Source organism: Muscardinus avellanarius, assembly GCF_963383645.1.
Source record: "Muscardinus avellanarius genome assembly, chromosome: 1".
Taxonomy (NCBI): Eukaryota; Metazoa; Chordata; class Mammalia; order Rodentia; family Gliridae; genus Muscardinus; species Muscardinus avellanarius.
In genome coordinates, this window is record NC_137786.1 from 156505199 (window position 1) to 156526300 (window position 21102).

General features: G+C 37.4%; 1 protein-coding gene across 4 annotated transcripts in view; it reads left to right on the top strand.

Moving 5' to 3' along the window:
• Positions 1–21102, top strand: part of MAML2 (mastermind like transcriptional coactivator 2) — a gene marked incomplete at both ends in the record, with an annotated part of 371839 nt that overhangs the window by 48982 nt on the left and 301755 nt on the right. The gene's annotated exons all lie outside the window — the stretch shown is intronic.

Sequence of the window (21102 nt, forward strand, 5' to 3'; positions counted from 1 at the left end):
CTCCCAAGCATGGGGATTACAAGCATGCGACACCACACCCGGCTATTCTTTATTTTGAAATAGGGTCTCACTAAGTTGCAAAGAGCCTCATTAAGTAGCTAAGGCTGTCTGCGAACCCGATCCTCCAGTCTCAGCCTCCCCTACCCAGTAGTGGACTTACAAGGATGCACCACCACACTTGGCTTGACTCATTACTTTTTTTTTTTTTTTCTTGGTGGTACTAAGGATGGAACCCTTCTTTCTACCTCCGGGCTACACTCCTAGACCTATTTTATATTTTATTTGGAAACAGGGTCTCTTAAGCCAGCGAGGCTGGCTTCGAACATGTGCGATCCTCCTGTCTCCACCTCCTAATCACGGGGATTACAAGTGTGCGCCACCACGCCCGGCTTGACTCATTACTTTTAATTATAGAAAAACTCTATAGATTTGGCAGGGTCCCACAGGAAGGATTCCGTTCATGTGAGGATGCCACCAGTCAGTAAGTGACTGAGCAACAAGGCATTTTCCCTCTTTACCTCAGTGTTCACATCCGTTGAATGGATGTACTGCTATTTTTCTTTATTGTTCAAGGGCCACCTCAAAAGGCTTGAACACTTTCCTGGCTACCATGCCCATGAGCTCTTTTCTCTTTGCTTCTTAGGATTCGGTACAATTAGCAAGATATCACTTGGAATGTAACAGTAGCTGCTCCAGAGCTCCGCTATCTTCTTATTTTCATTTTCACTTTTTACTTCACTGTGAACTTCTGTCTCTGGGATTTAGGCACTTTGGGGTGGCGGGTATTTTTCAATTTGCAGGTCATGGCCCATTAGTCAGTCATGAAATCAAATTAGTGAGTTGCTATTAACATTTAAGAATTTTTAAATAGAATATGAAAGAAATAAATGTGTCAGTAGAAATGGTATTTTCTGAAGCCTTTTGTTCTTTCTGTGTGTGTGAGTGTGTGTGTGAGTGTGTGTGTGTGTGTGTGTGTGTGTGTGTGTGTGTGTGTGTGTGTGTTCTGAGTATAAGGTAAAATGTATTTCTTGCTGTGGATTACAGATTTTAAAAAAGTTTGAAAGCCACAGTTATAGGGCATATAAAACCTACCAAAAAGAAGGCTATAGATGAATGATTACAAATTTACTGGAGAAGTAATATTGGGACCACTGCTGAATCATTTATTTTAACATTACCATAGAAAGAAAGTGTTTCAGCAGCAAACCAGTGGCAACTTGATGGAACTATAATGCATTTTAATACTCATTTGGGATTTTATCAAATAGCATATTTAAAGTACTTTTGGGCTGTCAGTTTAGGCAGTAGGCTTCTGCAGGTCTTGGATAGTATATTCCAGATAATGAGCATTTAGTTCTTACAGCTTATTTTTGGATGGACCTCATAGAGCATCAGCAGGGCATGGTAGAATGCATCTGCTTCTGTTTATAGCTCACCTGGGCACACAGAGAGCAATTTCAAATATATGTGGTATGAATCTGGATTTACAAATTAATTTGAAACATTCCAATTTATTTCTGTTTTAGCATATAGTAAAGCATTTTAATTCTGATCATCTCTGTTTTTAGTGAAAGTTCATTTACTTGTGATTTTTCTAGTACACTTTTAACTCTCTTAAAATATCACTCTTTTCAAAAAACTCTAACAATTGCAAAAATGAATTAGTAAGCAAATTAAATTTGCACATTTCAAGGTTAATTCCAAACAAAGACCTGTATCTGTTGTTATTTCAGTTTTGGTAAAGTCTGACTAAAGCTTAGTGAGAGAAGATTAATTGAGAATGTACTTCTACATCTGGAACAAATTCCTAAATATTATCTTATATCATTTTACTGAATTGGATTTTCTTGGCCAAAGGGGAAAATTGATTTGTTAGATTTTCTTTTTTTCACCTCTTAAATAGAGATAATGAAGGCATTCTTTATAGTGATGACAAATTGAAACAATGGATGTGGAGGATAAAACATGTTCCCTAACATATTGTATTCTACAAATCTTATCTCTTGAATCCAGACAAGATATGGTTCTTATCAAATTTATGTGCACCCTGGGCACCGTGGTTCACACCTGAAATCCCAGCAACTTGGGAGGCTGAGGCTGGATGATCACGAGTACAAGTTGGTAGGCTAGCCTGGGCTATTTAACAAGACTTGTCTCAAAGTATAAAGGGCTGGGCTGTAGCTCAGTGGTAGAGAATCCCTGGGTTCAAACTCCAGTCTGAGAAAGAAAGAAAGAAAGAAAGAAAGAAAGAAAGAAAGAAAGAAAGAAAGAAAGAGAGAGAGAGAGAGAGAGAGAGAGAGAGAGAGGGAGGGAGGGAGGGAGGGAGGGAGGGAGGGAGGAAGGAAGGAAGGAAGGAAGGAAGGAAGGAAGGAAGGAAGGAAGGAGAAAGAAAAAATTAAATTGGCACTGTCTGAGGTTATATGTAGAATGTGTGTCCACCATAACTCTGCCTAAACAGTAAACTTCTCTAGCAGAGGGATCTCTGCCATCTCTTTCCTTTGGACCTTCCTGCAGTCCTTCCTGTCACAATCCCTACAGAAGGCACTTGTAGCAAGGTGTTGATCTTTCAGCTACAACTGATGAAAATGGGACTTTTCACAAAACATGTCTCTATTCTGTTCTTTTCTACCTTCAGTTCTACCAAATGGTTTTGCTACCATGAGTGACCACACTTATAATTTACTGATGAGGTACATTAGAAAAAATAAGTAAGTCAATGTTTTTTTTTTTTTTAACCATGGGTTACCTTCTATATGAGAACATTTTTGTTCCAAAAGGGGGGGGGCACAATCCCAGCTGTTTGTAATGTGTCTCTGGAGCCAGCCTTGTTTGTAAAAGGTAAGTATTTAAGCTTGGCATTTGTCTGAGTTTCCCTTATAATGTACTTAGTTCTAGGGGACAGAACTGCTTTGGGGAAAAGATAATTAAGAAAGAACGGATCAGTCTTTTGAAGAACTGTTTAAAAATAAAACCTAAGCTAATACTAAAAACAATACTTAAATGCCCCGGTATCCCTCCAGAGATATTTCTGAACGCAGGATATTCAGCACTTGTTTTCTAGCTGCAATTGAATAGCCATCTCTGTCCTGAAAAGCCAAGGTTAAATAAAGGACTAAGAAATTAGTTAGCCAGTCACCGGACTGCTGAACTCTGAATGTTGGGGCCATTTAGAATTAACAGGACCTTTCTATATTTTTCTTCTCTGCTAATGCATAGCATCTTTATTGTTTCAAATTGTATTTAAAACCTGTTCAGATGTGACTGGTCTTGCTTTAACTTCCTCAGGTTGGGCTGCAACATGAAATTGGCATGATAGAAAAATAATTATTATTCTATAGACTGTTATTGTGGGCTGTTAGGCTGGCTGTTTTGGGGTTTCTTCAGCTTAACCTTTTTTTTTTTTTTTTTGCAGTACTGGGGATAGAACCCAGGTGCATTATACCTCCAAGCTACAACCCTAGCCATATTTTTCTAATCTTTTTTTATTTTTGAAACAGGTTCTCACTGAGTTGGGAAGGGCAGCTTGACATTTTTGAGGGACTCTACAGTTTGAGTCTTCAGAGCTGATAATCTTGCTGTTGTTACTGTTGCTATTTCCTTTTAGTTTGCTATGCTTCCAACCTCTTTTAGCAAAGCATTTGACATTTTTATAGTTATTATCTTAATACCCATCAAAAAAGTTGTATGATTTAACATGCTTTAGATGACCAAAAATGCAACCCTATACCCTGACTCCCTTTCAGAAACATGAAATACTAAAGAAAATTATTCACCATGCTGAATGATTTCAAAGATATAATGTTATTTTACAAGATCTGGTTACAGTGAGGGTTTATTTTTTGCCATATCTCACTCTGCCACAGGCTCACACTTATCTTAAATAAATGAATTAAAGCGCCCCAAATCTTTAATGTGTCCAACATTCTCAGTGAACTGTGCAGAAACTTTCATTTGAGTGATATAATAGTAAAAACTGTATCTAGTACATTACAAAGGTAACATCCTATCTATTTTAATTAAGAAGTTCTTTTGAAGGGACATGTGGTTGTACATGACTTTAGAGTTGTTCAAAAAAATATCCCTATAACCTATTCAAGCATACTCTATGTGGTAAATTTTTACTTTCCATTTGAAAGACAGGATAGTGTTTGAAGAAATCCAGTGTAGAATAGAAAATCCATAAACAATGATCAACCCATACATCAAATCTTTTTTTCTCTAACTTGAATTGACTCACAGATGCCTCTTTTGAAGTGTGGGGCTGCCCTCTGTGCGACAGCTCGTCTTTACCCCCTATTTCTCCACTTGTTTTGATATCACAGTCCTATAAACTCGCACTGTGCTATTAAAAGAGCAGACTTATTCATGAATTTGCCTACCACAATGGTAGCCATGTTCCATGGAGAGGAAAAGAGAAATAGAAAAATATTAGAATGTTACTACAAAGGGACAAGGTAGTCTTTAATAGCATTGCTCTGAATGACACCCAACTAAAGGAGGTTCTTTTGGCAACAGATATAAAAAGAAATCTCTACACAGGAAAATAATGGTAGAGTCAAATAGTAGGAAGAACATGGCCTACTCTATAATAATTGTAAGATTTATAGAGAATCAAATACCCCTGGCCTCACTTCTCTTCACCATAAAATGGAATAATAATAACCATTCTATAGCATATGTTAGGATTAAAAATGTATAGCATTTTTGGGTACATATACAAATGACACACACAGTTATGCAAGAAGAAGACAGATATGAATTAGGAATATCTTCTTCCAAAAATTACTCAAAGAGACCTTCAGTAAATAATACAAATAAAGTATAAACTCCAAAATGAAAGGGAATAAAAGCACACTAAAAGTAGAGTGTTAATTCAAATACACCTGTATGGAACTTTTTCTAAAATCTCAACAATATAAAATATATGAAGCCGGGTGTGGTGGTGCACGCTTGTAATCCCAGCATTCGAGAGGCTGAGACAGGAGAATCGTGGTTCAAAGATAGCCTCAGCTGCTTAGTGAGGCCCTCCACAACTTAGGGAGACCCTGTTTCAAAATAAAGAATAAAAAATAGAGCAAGGGGTGTAGCTTGGAGGTAGAATGCCCCTGGGTTCTATCACCAGACCTGCGAATAAAATAAAATAAAATATATGAAATATAGCTCATGACCAGGAAATAAGCGAAAGAAGGAAGAGGAGGAGGAGGAGGAGGAGAGGGAGGAAGGGGAGGAAGAGGAGGAGGAGGAGGAGAGGGAGGAAGAGGAGGAGGAGGAGGACTTGTGAAGAATTAATATAGGTATTGTGTGGTTCTCATAAAACTCCTTAATTCTACTTTCTGAAACTTTCTTTACCCAAGAAGTTGTTTTTCTGATTTTCAAAATTAGACAAATTCACCTAAAAAAAAAGTATACTGGTGCATATAAAAAGTGATGACCCTGATAAGATGAATGGGTCAGAATAAATATAAAGCAAAATAAAACAAAACAAAAAAGGCAGAGACTGTGGCACCTAGCCTTACAAATGGAGAGACCTCTGAGGACTTTGTCATCACTTAGCAAAGTGTAGTAATTATTGTTACTAATGGTGACTTGGTTATTTAGATATAGATTGGATGACAGTGAAGGCAATTTTTTTAGAAATCAAGCAGTGAATAACACCATTTTACCCCCCATCCCAGTTTGTGAAAGTGAGAAAAGTTAGCACTTACAGGTAAATATCAAATATATGAAATTTTATTTATTCGAAACAATAATGTATTAGAATTTGTGAAGATGAATAATGTTTAAATGGACTAAGGAGGTAGAGTGTGGTCCTAGCAATATGGAGCTCATCTGATCTTGAAATCCTGATTTTTCTCACCATTTACTTTGGCCACTCTGCTTTTGTTCGGCTAGCCTGGCAATTGGCTGTCCATGGGGATAAGCTGTGCTTATTTTCAGTCTCACAGAGGAAACAGAAGAGTAGCAACACAGTTATTTTGGCTTCAGTACTAACATTAGTAGTAGCAGCAGCATCAATTACTATTTAATGAGCCACATTCTCCCCACTGTCTCTTTCAAGCCACCAGGGTGCCATTTTGTGCAGTAGTGTGGTAAATCAAATGGTGCTCCACTGGGTTGAAAGAGTTACTACATCTCCCTCAGAGTTCAACTTATTACCTGAAAGTGAGAGAAGCTTTGGGGAGGATAAAAAGCCACAAAGTGCCTCCGGGGGTTATATATTACCAAAAGTACCAACACTGCCACATTACTCTATAGGACAGAATGGATGTCAACCATCAAATGATGGTGGTCAAGGGTACTTGATGGTCCGTTCTCTCTGCTAAAGGCCAACAAAGGAAATGAATACACCATTTATAAGTTTCAGTTAAGTGGAAAGGATGACAGCTTCAGCTACTTAGTGAGGCCCCCCGCAACTCAGTGAGACCTTGTTTCAAAATAAAGAATAAAAAATATGTCTGGGGATGTAGCTCAGAGGATGTAGCTCACCCCTGGATTCAGTCCTCAGTACCACAAAAGAGAAAGAAAGAAAGAAAGAAAGAAAGAAAGAAAGAAAGAAAGAAAGAAAGAAAGAAAGGGAAAGAAAGAGAAGTGAGAAGACTTCTAAGGTTTTATTTTCTATCTTTAAATTTCACTGATTCCATTTAGTAATCTAGTTAGGATTTATGCCTAGACTCCTTCCAAGTATTTTAAGTAGTAATAAATAAAAAGAAACTGACAGTTGGTCATAAAAATACTTCAAAGTAATCAAAGAAAGGAAATTCTGCACCTTTGAATGCATGATGTGTATACCCAGTTACTGAAAATGGTAGGCACAGCAAATAAATACATGATGCCAAATAAAATACCTGCTCTCTAAAGTTAACCTAGCTACAGTACCCTGTTTATCTACATTTCTTATCCCACATATTAATTTCCTCAGAACTGACCCAAGTTAGCTGAGTTTATGAAATGTTTATGAATTTAAATAAGTAAATAGAGTAAGATATTTAATGCTTTTAGTAATCTAAATAAATTAAGAGAGTTGCATTTATAGATGCATTCAAAACCTGAGCTAAGCATTTGAAATTGGTCAGCAACTGCAGGTTGGTCATTCATTCATTCATTTCACAATTCACAAATTATATGAAACTACACAAATATTTATGAAGTGCCTGTGAAGTTTCTAGGCAATGTAAGTATAAGCATATGCTCCTTGACTTCAGTAGTCTGTATATTCTAGTCAATTTTGTAAGCTGGATAATTATGTAAAAGTGTGGCTATCCTTAAAGCCCAAAAGACTCAGAATTAAATAAATTATGAGTCTTTTATGGTATTTAGACTCTGCATAGAGTTAAAAATATTAACTAAAAAGTTGTGATATAAGCCAGGTATGGTGGTACACACCTATAATCCCAGGATTTGGGAGGCAGAAACAGGAGAATGATAGGTTTGAAAACATCCTCAACAATGTAGTGAGACTCTCAGTAACCTAGCAAGATCCTGTTTCAAAGCAAAAAATGAAAAGGGCAGGGGATATAGCTCTGAGTCTGAGGTAGACTGCCCCCAGGTTCAATGCCCAGTACCCCGACCTCCAAGCACACACATACACACACACACACCACAAATTTAGAAGCTAAACACAATGGTGTTATTCTCATTATGGCTTTTAGAAAGCCAAGTTTCAGATAGAGCTAAATGCTTTGATATCTCTCCAAGTCTTTTTCTGTCGTTCTGCCATTTCAGGACTAAAGTACTACTATTGAATGTAGGTCTTAAAGATGGCTAGAAAATAAAGCAGGCCTTACCTATGTCATGGCCACCTTTCCCCGTGACAGCTTTCAGGCCCTAAGTGCACTGCCATGTAGTTAGAGAAATGTAAAATGACCAGAACACACATGTCTATAATTCAACACATGCTGGATTGGTTTCTAATAGAAAATACACACACACACACACACACACACACAAACACACACACACACACACATGTGTGTGTGTGTGTTGGTACCATTGAGCTCCATTCCCAGGGGTAGTATCACTGAGCTCCATTCCAGCCCCTTTTACCTTATTTTGAGACAGGGTAACTTCCCCAACCTTGCCTCAAACTTGCAATCCTCCTGCCTCTGCTTCCTGAGTAGCTGAGATTATAGGCATGCATCATCTGGCTAGGAAAAGTATATTTTTAACTTTAAAATTTCATTTTGTGCTTAGGCATCATCATTTCAAAATTTCATTCTTTTACATGTCTAGTATAAAACCCTTTTGAGTTTTGCCAGACACTCTAAAAATAATTTAAATTCCTAATGCCAGAGTATATGTATGCCACACATTTACCAGCCTTACACCTTAATTTAAATTCACACTGGAGTTAATGAAGAGCCAAACTTCATAATAAGTGAACAGTGATGGTAAAACCATTCGCTCTTTTGCAGTTTGGTTGTCATTGTACAGGCCAGTTGGAAAATGTGCTGATTTGTTTTTATACCTTGTTTTACGTGGTGACCAATTAATATAATCTGCAAAACGTTACATAGTCAGCCTCAAGTAACACTACCCTCATCATGTTTAAAGATAATGTAGATTTTCTTTGAGCTATAAATTGGGGTTGGTTTTTGTGGAATTTTTTTACTATCAAGTATTTCTATATATTAAACCATGATAGAATATTTCCTGTGGTTTTTCAGGTGGTTTCCAAGATTTATCATTCAGATTTATAATAGCCAATGTAAATATTTCACCAACATGGTAAAAAGCATATCAGGATATAGTTCTACTTAGCTTCAGAGTTCCTGTGAGGCCCTTTCAGGTTTCAGTATCTCAGTTCCATAAAATGGCAAGTGAGGTGCATTTAATGGCAACCGATAAGCCCTTCCTGACACGCACTCTCCGTGAGTTAGTATTATAAAGTATACGGTTGGTTTTCCTTAACTTTTTAACCATTGAGTGTCCTAACATGGAATTAAGGAATAAAATTCATGAAAAGAGGAGCATTATGTTGTTAACACTGAAAGATAGCAGAGATGCTAGATTCTCTCACTCTCTAGGGTGACTTTGACTACTTCATGACTGTTTTGTAGTTCAATAACTATAAAATAATCTACTTCAACTAGAAAATTTTTGGACTTACGAATTAAAGACTTAAGTCAAAATAGACATCCCTAAATCAGGCATGATAGCCTGTACCTGTAATCTCAGTTCTTGGGAGGCTGAGACAAGAGGTCCCCAGGCCAGCCTCAGCAACTTAGTGAGACTCTCAGCAACCTAGCCAAACCCTGTTTCAAAACAAATAATAATAGTAAAAGAAGGGCTGAGGGTGTAGCCCAGAGGTAAAATGTCCCTGAGTTGCATCCCCAGTACCAAAAAAAAAAAAAAAAAACCACACACATGGTTCTTTCATGCATTTATGTGATATTAAGTCTTCTTAGTTTATTCTTTATTTAGATTGCCATTTCTAGTGGAAGGATCACCAGAAAGGCACTGACCATTGGTAAAAGATCAAACTTTGAAATTTGCCTTAAAAATATTATCGCATTCAAGCAGGTAAGTAGACATATACATTCACATAACCCCATCATATCTTCTGGAGGAGTTTCATTAGATGAATTTCCCTCAAAGGGCCTCTTAGTTACCATCAGCTTCTCCTTGGGGTGTATATGTATCTGGCTGTGGTCATTTGTTAAAGGGAAGTTTAGCAGATGTTACTAATCAACTACATTTAAGAGAGCTATTGCTTTTCAGTCTGTCCCATGATGTAACACTCATAATAACAGGTTGTCTGGGACCTTTTAATGAAATCGTCTGATGACAATGATCTTTATTCTTTTGGGCTCAGTTAGAATCATTCCTTCTTCTGATCTGATAAGTGCCAGCTGCTGATTTCTTTGCACAATATCTCCCTTTATGTCAACTCCTTGTCATCCCTGAAGCAATCCATCAGGTTGCTCTCTCTCCTGTGGAGTACATGGCTATACATAATTGCAAAAGTTTGGGGGCCACATTGAGATCATTGGCTGATATGCTGACCATGTAAAATAGTTGCTTGTTTCCATATTAAAATTGTTAAGTAAAATTCTATCCCAGAATTAGAGGAGGAAACCCTGATCAGATTAGGAAGCTTAAATGGAAAAAAATACTTTTCATCTTCTCCACTTATTGTTTATTCTAAAGAACAGGTCATATATATGCCCATTTTTTATACATTGAGGAATCAGTATAGCAATTTATTTGAGGAACCTAATCAGTGTCTTATTTTTATGACAAATCTCTAATGAAAATGAAAAAGTAAATGATAATAGCTACAGTTTATGAATACCTACTATATACCAGATTCTAGGCCCTTGTTATATACTCATAAAAATAAAGAAGTTAAGTCTTTTCTCCCCCTAGTGAGATTTATATTACAGACAAGGAGATAAAAGTGAGATAAAATTTCTGTGATACACACTACAATAAATAGATATATGTGCAGAGATAGTTAAGAGCAGAGAATCCCATGTCAGAATATTGGTTTCAATTTTTTTAAATTCATACTCAATGCTGGCTTATTAGCTATATGACTTTGGGAACATTTCTTTATTTCTCTGTGTGGTTCAATATATCATCATTTGTGAAATGGATATTATCGGAGCCCAGAGATATGCTTGCTTAGACTGTGTCTGGCACAACTCCATGAGGCCATCTGTAGCACCCTTCAATAATCATTGATGGGTGGATCGTAGGATAGTGATGAGAAGTAACAGAGAAAATATTTTACAAGGGCTTAGAGAATGTCTGGGGCACTTCAGGTTCTGAGTAAATGTTTATCATCATCATTATAAATGGATGAGTTAGAGTAATAAATATATTGATTTGGCTGGCAGAGGGTTACTGAGATTGAACCAAGGACCTCATGAATGGTGTGCACATACTCTACCACTGACTGAGAGACAACCCGTCCTTGGACAGATTCTTCATCGAGAAAGAACATTCTTGTGGAGTTTTTAGGAAAGATAATGAAACAGGGCGTCTCCTCTTATTGTGTACTTGTCCAGTAGATTTTGACAAATGAAGCCCAAGGACTAACAAAGAGTCTAGAAATATGAATGTTTAAGTCAAGGAAAGATAGAAGACAAAAATAGCTTGCCACACACATGGAGGGAAGGGGTCCCCAAAAGAGAGTAACCACTGAAGCTCTTGGGAGGTGGATTTTTAAACTTTATCAAGGTTCCTTATCTGCTTTTTTATGATTGGTTAGAATTAGGTCTTGGGGACCAATGCCTTTGGCCCAACGTCAACCTTTAATTTGAATTGTTTTCTTGTGGGGTGGTGGTACCTGATCTCTTGGTGTCCACAGGTCTTTCCCCTTCCTGTTCACCTCCCCCAACCTCACAGAAGCTGATACAGATGGCCTTTTTAAATCCCTCCTGTTCACAGTCCCTCTGCCCTGCCTCAGTAAGACACTGGTCGAAACTCTTGTTGTTCTTTCATTAATTCCACAACCACGAGTGCTAAGATTCCTCAAATAAATTGCTGTGTTGCTAGCAGGGTTCTGGTGCTACATAATAAGAATTCAAAAATTGTCTGCAAGCTGAACTAAATAGTGTCACAGGTCCTTGGGCACCCTCACATTTATGCTGATCCTCAAAGGCCAGGAGAACTAATGAAATCATGGGGAAACCCTGTGCATTCTCATTTAGGTTTCCAAATCTCACCTTTGGAAATGGCTTAGCAATTCAGCATTTAGAACCAAAATAATACTGATGATGATGATAATAATAATAGCAACCATATAATATATAATTTATGTGTAAAGTGAGACCTTTAAAAGAAGTAGAAACAGAAGAAGGAAGATATTAGCAGGTGAAATTCCAGGGGGAAATATCTATTGCTATTGGGTAGTTGAAAATATGGGCCTGGCACACTGGAAAGGATTTATATCCAGAAACAGTGATGTGTGTGTGTGTGTGTGTGTGTGTGTGTGTGTGTGTGTGTGTTAGTGGGGATTGAAATCAGAGGAATTCTACCTCAGAGATACACCCTCAGCTCTACACCCTAGCTCTATTTTATTTTTATTTTGGGACAGGGTCTTGCTAGGTTGATGAGAGTCTTAATACTTGTTGAGGCTGTCCTCAAACCTGTGATTCTCCTGTCTTAGCCTCCCAAGTACTGGGATTACAAGCATGTGCCATCGCACCTGGCTCAGGAACAGCAATTTTAAAGCGACAGATATATCTTCAAGGATGAAATTTGTGGGGACAGAAAATGGAAAGTGGTACAGATGTTAAGAAATGTCTACATTTTGAGTGTATGGGTAGAAAAATTGTTTTCCTTTAGCCAGTAGTCAAGAAAGGAAGGCGTTTTAAGAATGAAAGTGACATTACATGGTATCAAATACTACAGAGAGATGTAAAAATAAGATAAAAATAGCAAGTACTTTTGGGGGGGATATTGAACCTCGGTGCATTTTACCTCTGAGCTGTATTTCCAGCGCCCCCTCTTTAGAAACAGAGTCTTGCTAAGTTGCTCAGGGTCTCACTAAGTTGCTGAGGCTGATCTCAATCTTGTGATCTTCCTATTTCAGCCTTCCCAGTACTGGATTTCAGGTGTGTACCACCATGCCTGGCCAATAAGTACTTTTAGTAAAGATCTGAGGATGGAAGACAATTATAGATTGTGTAGGAGACAAGGAAGTAAAAACAGTACTTATAGAGGACTCTTCTAAAGATTTTTGATAGTAAAAAAAGAAAAAAAAAAGAAAGTAATCCACTGGAAGGATTTGAGAGACCAGAATCTCAAAATAACATTTTTTAGGTTATAATAATAATAAATACATTTATCAGAAAGTGGTAAATGAGTGTGTGGGGAAAAAGAGATTAAAAATGTAAAATAAAGTAGGAATGGATCACTGGTATATTATAGTTCAGACAAAAGTGACTGCCATCCTTAGGAGCTCGGCTGGATTTCAGAACATGGAGGATAGATGTTGGTTGCTCCAGTAGATTCATGAGCCACTGTGTCTTTCTTCCAACTCCTTAAACAGTAGGACTCTATCACACTTCTCACATTTTTAAAGATTTCTCGGGGTGGAGACTCAAGCAGCATGTTGTTGTTGTTGTTGTTGTTGTTGTTGTTCTTTAAAAAGAATCATTCATTAGTGCTAATTTTCGTTTTTGGAGAGAAGGTAGATCGTAGCATACAGTGCCTATATTACTTTGTGTTGGTATAAGCGCCTTTCATGGCTTCTTGATATTCCCTTTCTATTTATTTTCCATGCCAAGTATTCTGGTAGACATTGAGAAAAACATTACTAAACTCAAGCGTGAGTTTGTGCTAGCAAATGAACACCTTTACTTAATTTCTGGTTAATAAACTAATGTGATATTAAAATATAAAAAGCAGACAGCCATCATACTTTGTATTGAACAGAGAAAAGCCTATAGAGAATTCCACTAGCCTATAATGAACAACAACAAAAAGTCTATACCTTGACAGTTACCATCTCTTTAGTTTATGGCTTATTTAGTTTGCAGTGTTATAAGTGATCAAAAGTTAAAGGTTGTGGATTACACAATCTTTTGTTTGCCCTTGTTGATGGATCGGTTCCTGCTTTCCTGCTTTTTCAATGGAAACAATTATATCATATAAGAAACTATCTCGCTTGTTTCTATTCCCTGGCATCATATATGGAAAAATACAGCAGTTAGTTTAATTGTCTGCTAGAAAGTGGCCTTTAAAGGAGAATATAAGGGGAAGAAATTTTGCAAGTGTATATTTTAAAGTCAAAGTGAAACAGAGAGGATGGATGGAGGGGGAATGTCTGAATACATGTTCCAATTTTCTAAAGTTATTTACAAATGCTCATGAGGAAGGTTACAGTTACCTCTGAAAGGCTGTATAAAAGTTTTGAGGTAATTTAGGTTTAAATTATAAAATCCATCATGATTACAGATGGTAGGAAAATGATATATAACCTTGGCTAAATTGTCAAAGCAGAACTTTCTACCTAATTTGAACTGAGACATCTCAGTTTTCCTGTGCAACTGAAAGAATATTTCAGGACAAAAAAAAATCATGTCATCTAATCTACTATTAACATGGAGTAATTTATTTATTTTATTTTTTTTTTATTTTTTTTTGGTGGTACTGGGGTTCCTGGAAGCCCTTCTACCTCCGGGCTACACTCCCAGACCTCTTTTTACATTTTTATTTGGAAACAGGGTCTCCTAAGCCAGCGCTCTCGGCTGGCTTTGAACCTGCGCGATCCTCCTGTCTCTGCCTCCCAAGCGCGGGGATTACAAGCGTGCGCCACCACGCCCGGCAACATGGAGTAATTTAAAAAGAAGCATTTTAGAAACTATAAAAGGTCACCAGGCACGGTGGCGCATGCTCGTAATCCCAGCATTCAGGAGGCTGAGACAGGAGGATCGCGGTTTGAGGACAGCCTCAGCTACTTGGTGAGGCCTTCTGCAACTCAATGAGACCCTGTTTCAAAATAAAGAATACAAAAGTATAGGGCTGGGAGTATAACTCAAATGTAGAATGGCGCTGGGTTCCATCCCCAGTACTGAAAAAAAAAAAAAAAATCTGTGCCAGTGACTGACATGGATACATGTGTTTCTACCTCACAGATGTAATCCACTTGTATCTGAAATGAACTTTCAGATTGAAAATTAAGTAAATCGATTCAAATTGCTTGTGTTAAGAGGATTCTGATGTGAATCCTCCTGCAGAGTGGAGAAAATCTTTGTAATGGTCACTCAGCATTGTAAGTATATGTATATGGTCTTTTTTTAATATCATTTCAGATCTGCTTTGTTGTTCTGAGTTTGTTCAGTAGATCCACAAGTCTTTGATGGGGCGTCACTCTATTTTACTGCAAACACTTTAGGGTGTATAAATGAAGATGAAGGAACTGTTGCTCTGGGAGCTTATAGTTGACAATAGGATATGGATGTGATAAATGAGACGTTTATACCACAGGATAATATTATGTAGCTCAATTAAACCTGGTGACAAACTAAATAACACCAGAGGGAAAGTACTTTTAGCTACCTCTCACCATTACAGCCTAATATAATGTTCTAATTCATATTTTAAGTAGAGCAATGCTCTGAGCATTGTGTGGTCTTCTGCAGGTAATGAGGTAGCATGACGTGAGACAGTGGGTTCTCTACCATGGGGAGGGCTCAAGCCCACAAATCTCTTGACCAACTAGTGCCAGTATTGTTTCTGTTGTAAAATCCCTTTCCACTACAAATTTCCATAATTTCATAAAATCATCCTTGACCTCTGGGAAGGAAATGAAAAGTAGGGGATACAAAAATGGAAAATAAAAACAGTGAGAATAGTAAAAACTGAAGAATTCAAAAACGAAATTAACATTGGAGTTGTACAGGTCATGTGAAAGCAAATTCATTACCAGTTTCAAAGTCTGTGGTTTCTATGCAGCAGGACATAAATTGCTATGAGCTGAGGTAGAGAAATTACTGGCGATTTATTACTTTCTTTTAAAGTCTTCCTTTAAAAAATTAAATAATTTTAGGTTATTGCCTACTTTCCATGAGAGACACAAGACCAGTCAAAGTGGCATGCATACTAATTTTTCTGTTTGCATTTCTGTTTTCCACCTACCAAGTACAGCATGTGTGCTTTCCAAAATTAGTTTAGAAAGCCCACAACCTGTGTCTGACCTGGGCAAAATAGCCTGGTACTTCACACCTGGAATAAGAGACCGATTGTACGTGAGTCTGTTAATGGCTGTGCAGAGCTATATCTCTACATAGATCTATTTATAAATATATTTTATACATGCCAGATTCATTTAGACTTGAACTGGTCCCGTGTTAAAATAACATGAGTAGAACATTTTTTCTTAAAGCACTCACACAAGAGAAATGAACTCTTGCAGTTACCGTTTAATCTATTACTTTTTTTCAGATGCAGAAAAACTCCACTATAAAGTGCTTGGTTCACCCAGGGACACAGACACACTGTGGGTTGTACGCGTCTGCATGGTGAGGCCCATGAGTCAGACGCTCCTCTCTCCTCAGTGTGCCTTCAGAGCTCCACAGTCATCCACGCTGCCAGTACCAGATTGTCCAAGCCTGTAGGTTAGCAAAGACCCAGGTGAGCCATAGATATGGCACATCCATAGCAACAGAAATATGTTCTCATGCAGAACATAGAAGGGCACTGAGACATATTAATTGAGAACCAGGGGACCTAGATTTAATCCCAGGGTCCCTGGCAAAGCCCTCAGAAGTTTGTAAGTTGTCCATCTTCCTTTTCCTCTGTCACGCTCCTCCCATCTCCCCTGGCATTGTGCATATTGCTTCGTAGTTTGCAAAACAAACAAAAACAATCTTTAACATACAGTATCACCTTTGTTTTTCTGTATACTGAATGTAAGAACAAACAGAAGATCCTCATAGGGAAAGATTGTGAAGTTAAGCATTGCATACTGTGAATGACCACCCCATCAAGGAGAAGACCCTCCTATGCTATAATGAAAGAAGACCCTCGCTATAATGAAAATAGTATCCATAGTCAGCTTTTAATAGATCTTTTATTCTGTGCTTCCCCTGGGAGAAATCCTTCCTATAAACCCAGGCTTGTAAGACTTTCCTCTTCTGCTCTCTTCTGAAATACACAACTTCCCAATAACTATATCCATTTGGATAACACTTGGTAGTATCAATTTCCTGTCTTAAATCAAAGATTCACCTCCAAATCTGTTCTTTGTCCTAAATTTTATATGTCAGGAAAGGGTGCCCCAATAAAAAATATGTGAGTTGCTATGAATCCCTCCTTCTCGCCTACTTTTCAGTCCTATATTCACCCACTTCCTACATTGCCTACTTCTTAAGTATCTTGTCTAGTTCTCTCTTCTTTACACCCATTGCCACAATATTACTTCCTCTAGGTCTCCCATTTTCTCACTTTTGGTGCTGTAAAAACATCCTATTGATTATCCTGCCTTTAAGCTAATCCTTCCTAATATGCAGATGCCAAGTGATCTTTCTTTTTTATATTTATTTATTTATTTATTTATTTATTTATTTATTTATTTGCAGTACTGGGGATGGAACCCAGGAGCATTCTACCACCGAGCTATACCCCCATAATCCCAGCCCTATTTTTTATTCTTTATTTTGAAACAGGGTCTCACTGAGTTGCAAAGAGCCTCACTAAGTAGTAGCTGAGGTTCTTTGAACCGCGATACGCCTGCCTCAGCCTCTCAAATGCTGGGATTACAAGTGTGTACAACCAAGCCCGGCTTACCAAGAGATCTTTCTAAAGTGATTTCATGATAAAGTTCAAATTCCTTAACAAAGCATGCAGAGGTATTTGTGACATGGTGCTGCTGAACAAAGCGGTTGGTAACCCTAGAAAGGCAAAGAGTGTTTGATGCCTCTACTGTTCCCTCAGTCCAAAAAGCCTTTCCAGTTTTTGCCTAATAAACTACTGTGCATCCTTCATTACTCTGTGAATCATAGGTCACCTTATAAGAAAAGCCTTTGTGATCTACTTCCTGTCCAATTTTCCAGATTGAATTTGTGGACTTTTCGCCCCCTCATGATACCTAATAAATCATAATGTTTTATCATCATCCATCATGGCACTTAACACAATGGGCTCTAATGACTGACTTGCTGGGTTTTCCTCCTTATAAGCTCCGTAAGGGCAGAGACCAGTTCTGATGGTTTTAGCATAATGGCCAGCCATAGAAGAATCATTTTGGAAAAGTCAAATGGAATCTATTTAACTTTTTCCAAAGCACAAAACATGCATGAAGGAGATTAATTTACTCCACATGGGAAGTTTTTGCCCAGGTTTACCAAAAGGTCAGCTCTATATAAAATGGTGCTATTTTTCCTCCTCTGTTCTTTAATAAGAAAAAAAAAAAAAGAATAGTTGAGAAACTGGAACATATCTCTGATATAAAAAATAATTACAGGAACCAGTTCTCATAGTGTGTAAGCTGTCCCTTAGGTGAGTTCTCAGAGTGGCCTCTGCAGCAGTATCACCTGAGAACTTGATATCAGTGAAGATGATTGGATCCCACCAATCTTGGAGGGGAAGGGGCTTAGAGGAAGGGGATTGGAGACTCGAGAAGGGGCTTAGCCCTCTTTCAACAATTTCTTCAGGTGAGTCTGGAGGTTTCAAACTCAGGTTTGAAAAACACTGCCCTGAGAATTTAAAAAAAGCAAACCAAGACTATAACTACAGAAGGACCTCAGCATAGAGCACTTGCTATGTACCAGGTCACTCATTTTGTTTACCTGGCCACGAACCTGCGATCCTTCTGTTTCAGCCTCCCAAGTATTGGGATTGCAGGTGTGAGCCACCAGAGCCAGCCTTCACTTGCCTTTTGTCAACTCTCTCTGGAAGTGACTCCTCCCTTCTTTATACCAGTCTCTGCACAGTAGTGACACTTAAAATATATTGCCTTGAATCATAGATATCTGAATAGCTGGCTTATCTCTCAGAAAAGGGGTTTTACAGAGTAAGAGCCCTGTTTCTTGTGCAAAGGCCTGCCCTCAGCTTTAGATAGTACTTTGCACATGTGAACTGAATAGTTGATATCAGTTAGATGAATGAATAATCCTTACAACATTTATCACAGTGCTATCCAGAATTAGGTTTTGTGCTCTACACAGAGCAGTGTTTAAAGCTTTTTCTATTTAATGAGAATCCAGAATACTTGTTCATATGGGAGATGAGGAGAGAAATAATTATGGAAATGGAGAGCTAGACGCATTTGTTTTTCTCTTGTGTTTTCAGTAGCTATTTCTCAAGTCATGTCTACTGGATTGGAGGTTTAAAGGCACAGACATTTAAATATGTGAATCCATTTAACTACATGGATCCCAGAAGCTAATGCTTATACTCCGGGCCAAGTATACAATCTAGTTTTGTTATATCTTGATCTTGGGAACTATGGACATAAGTATGGGTTAGCAGGACCTGAAGCTGTCATTCTGATCTTTGGAAGCTGTTCTGTTCAAGGACAAAGATGCTTTTTGTATTTTTTTTCTTAAAAGTGGCCCACTGTGGCTTTGCTGTTTTGGATTTTAGGATTAAGCTTACAAGCAGTTGGATACCAACATGCATAAGAAACTGCCCTTGTACCTATCTTTTCACAGTAAGAAATGGGGAGAGTGTAACAGAACAGCTCGAAGTTGTCTGCATCTAGACAAAGCTTCCTTAAACATCCACCAAGTAAAGTGATCGGTTTGAAGGAGGAAAAGGAAACACAAACCTCTTAAGCTGTATTAACCTCCCGGTTAATCACTTTCTCTAGAAATGGAGAATAGACCAGGAAACGGATGACTCTGTTGTTATAATTTCCCTCCCCCTCCTTGAAAATGTTCAGATTCCATACCTATTTCCATGTAATGAAATATCAAAGTCCTTCCAGGCATAGGGGCCTCTGTGAACACTACCTGCCCTGTGCTTCTCCTGGATCAGTATTGTGAACTCTTAACTGATGCTTCATGTTAGACATTTTCCAGTCGTTGATGAGCCCTCTTCCTGATGGAATGTGAATTCCTGGAAGTTAGAAGTTGGATCTTGTATGAATTAGAATGCTTAGCTCTTACTATAATGAGGAATAAATGATTTTGATGATATTGCTAATAATAATCCAATTGGATAGTTAAACCAGACATTAAGACAAGAAAATGAAAAAAAAAAGTTTTTCATTTTTACTTTTTATAAGGAAACATCTTAGTATGAGTGCTATTATTTGTATAGCAGAAATGTTTAAATTAGGGAAAATTAATACATAGGCAAGACAGATTTTTCACACTCCTCCAATATCCCATTTGGGAACGTTGTGCCTCTGATACTGATACTGATCTTTAAGTTGTCACATGGTCTGAGTTCTACACACACACACACACACACACACACACACACACACACACAATTTTTTAAAGCCATCAGACAAAAATTTCTAGTGTTCCAACAAAGAGGAAGATGCAAAAGGTAGAATATGTGTACTAATTACATTTTTTGTCTTTACTCCAAAAGGATCTAGGTATAAAAGTCGATCTCTGCAGCATTTCTGTAAGAGAAGAAAAGAGGAAGTAACTGAAGTATGTACTTACAGAAAATTGACTAAATATATCAGTGATACATATAAATATGTACAATGGAATATTATACCACTATTAAATTGAGACAATTTGTACACATGAGCATGGAATTAGCTCAACAAAATACTGCACTAAGTGAAAAAATAGGTTTCAAAATATGTATGATCTGAATCTACTTATATACAACTCTATCTGCCTAATATGTACAATGAGATTAATGACATAAGTTCACCAAAATATATAATAGTAATCTGCTAGTAGTTGGATTTAGGTGTTTAGTCTCAGATCTTTTATTAGTATTTGAATATTTACAAATAAAAAGTATAATTTTCCCTAATTAAACATATAATTAAAATGTAAAAAAGAGCTAAGTTTATAGAGCATATAAAAGCTACAGTATTAAGAGCTATAGTTGTTTTGCAGCTTCCATTTCAAAATATGTTTCTTTTTCCAATACAATTTCACAGTGTTAGGCTTTTCATTGGAAATGTGTTTCATTGATAGATGACATAATTTAATATATTTTTAAAATTTCACAGAAGAAACAACTATATGACCCAGAAAGAATAAGGAAAAGTAGAAGTACAGTAAAATTTTCCAGCTAAGGGATGAAATGAAATATAACAACAGAAAAACTATGCTAGAGAAAAAAGGAATAATGAATACTATGAAGGAAAATATGATAAATATTTTGAAAGAGAACTAAGAATGAATGAAAATACCCCCCCAAGAAAAACCCTGCAACAGAAGAGAAAAGACAACTTATAAGGAATGAGAGTACCTGTTATGAAAATGTAAGCATGAGGATTGGACTCCCATAACAGTCCAAAAAATTTAGTAGGTGAAAAAATTTTAACACCCATGCTGTGTAAGAGAAATGATGGCCCAGGAAAGTCAGGTAGGTGTCTTGCCTTACGTCACAAATTTGATTGGGAGAACTGGCTACCTCCATATTTGTTATGCAGCAGGCATCCTACAAATTATCTTATATAAGCCTCATAATAATTCCAGGGAGCATCTCCCTCATTTTGCAGATGAGAAAAAC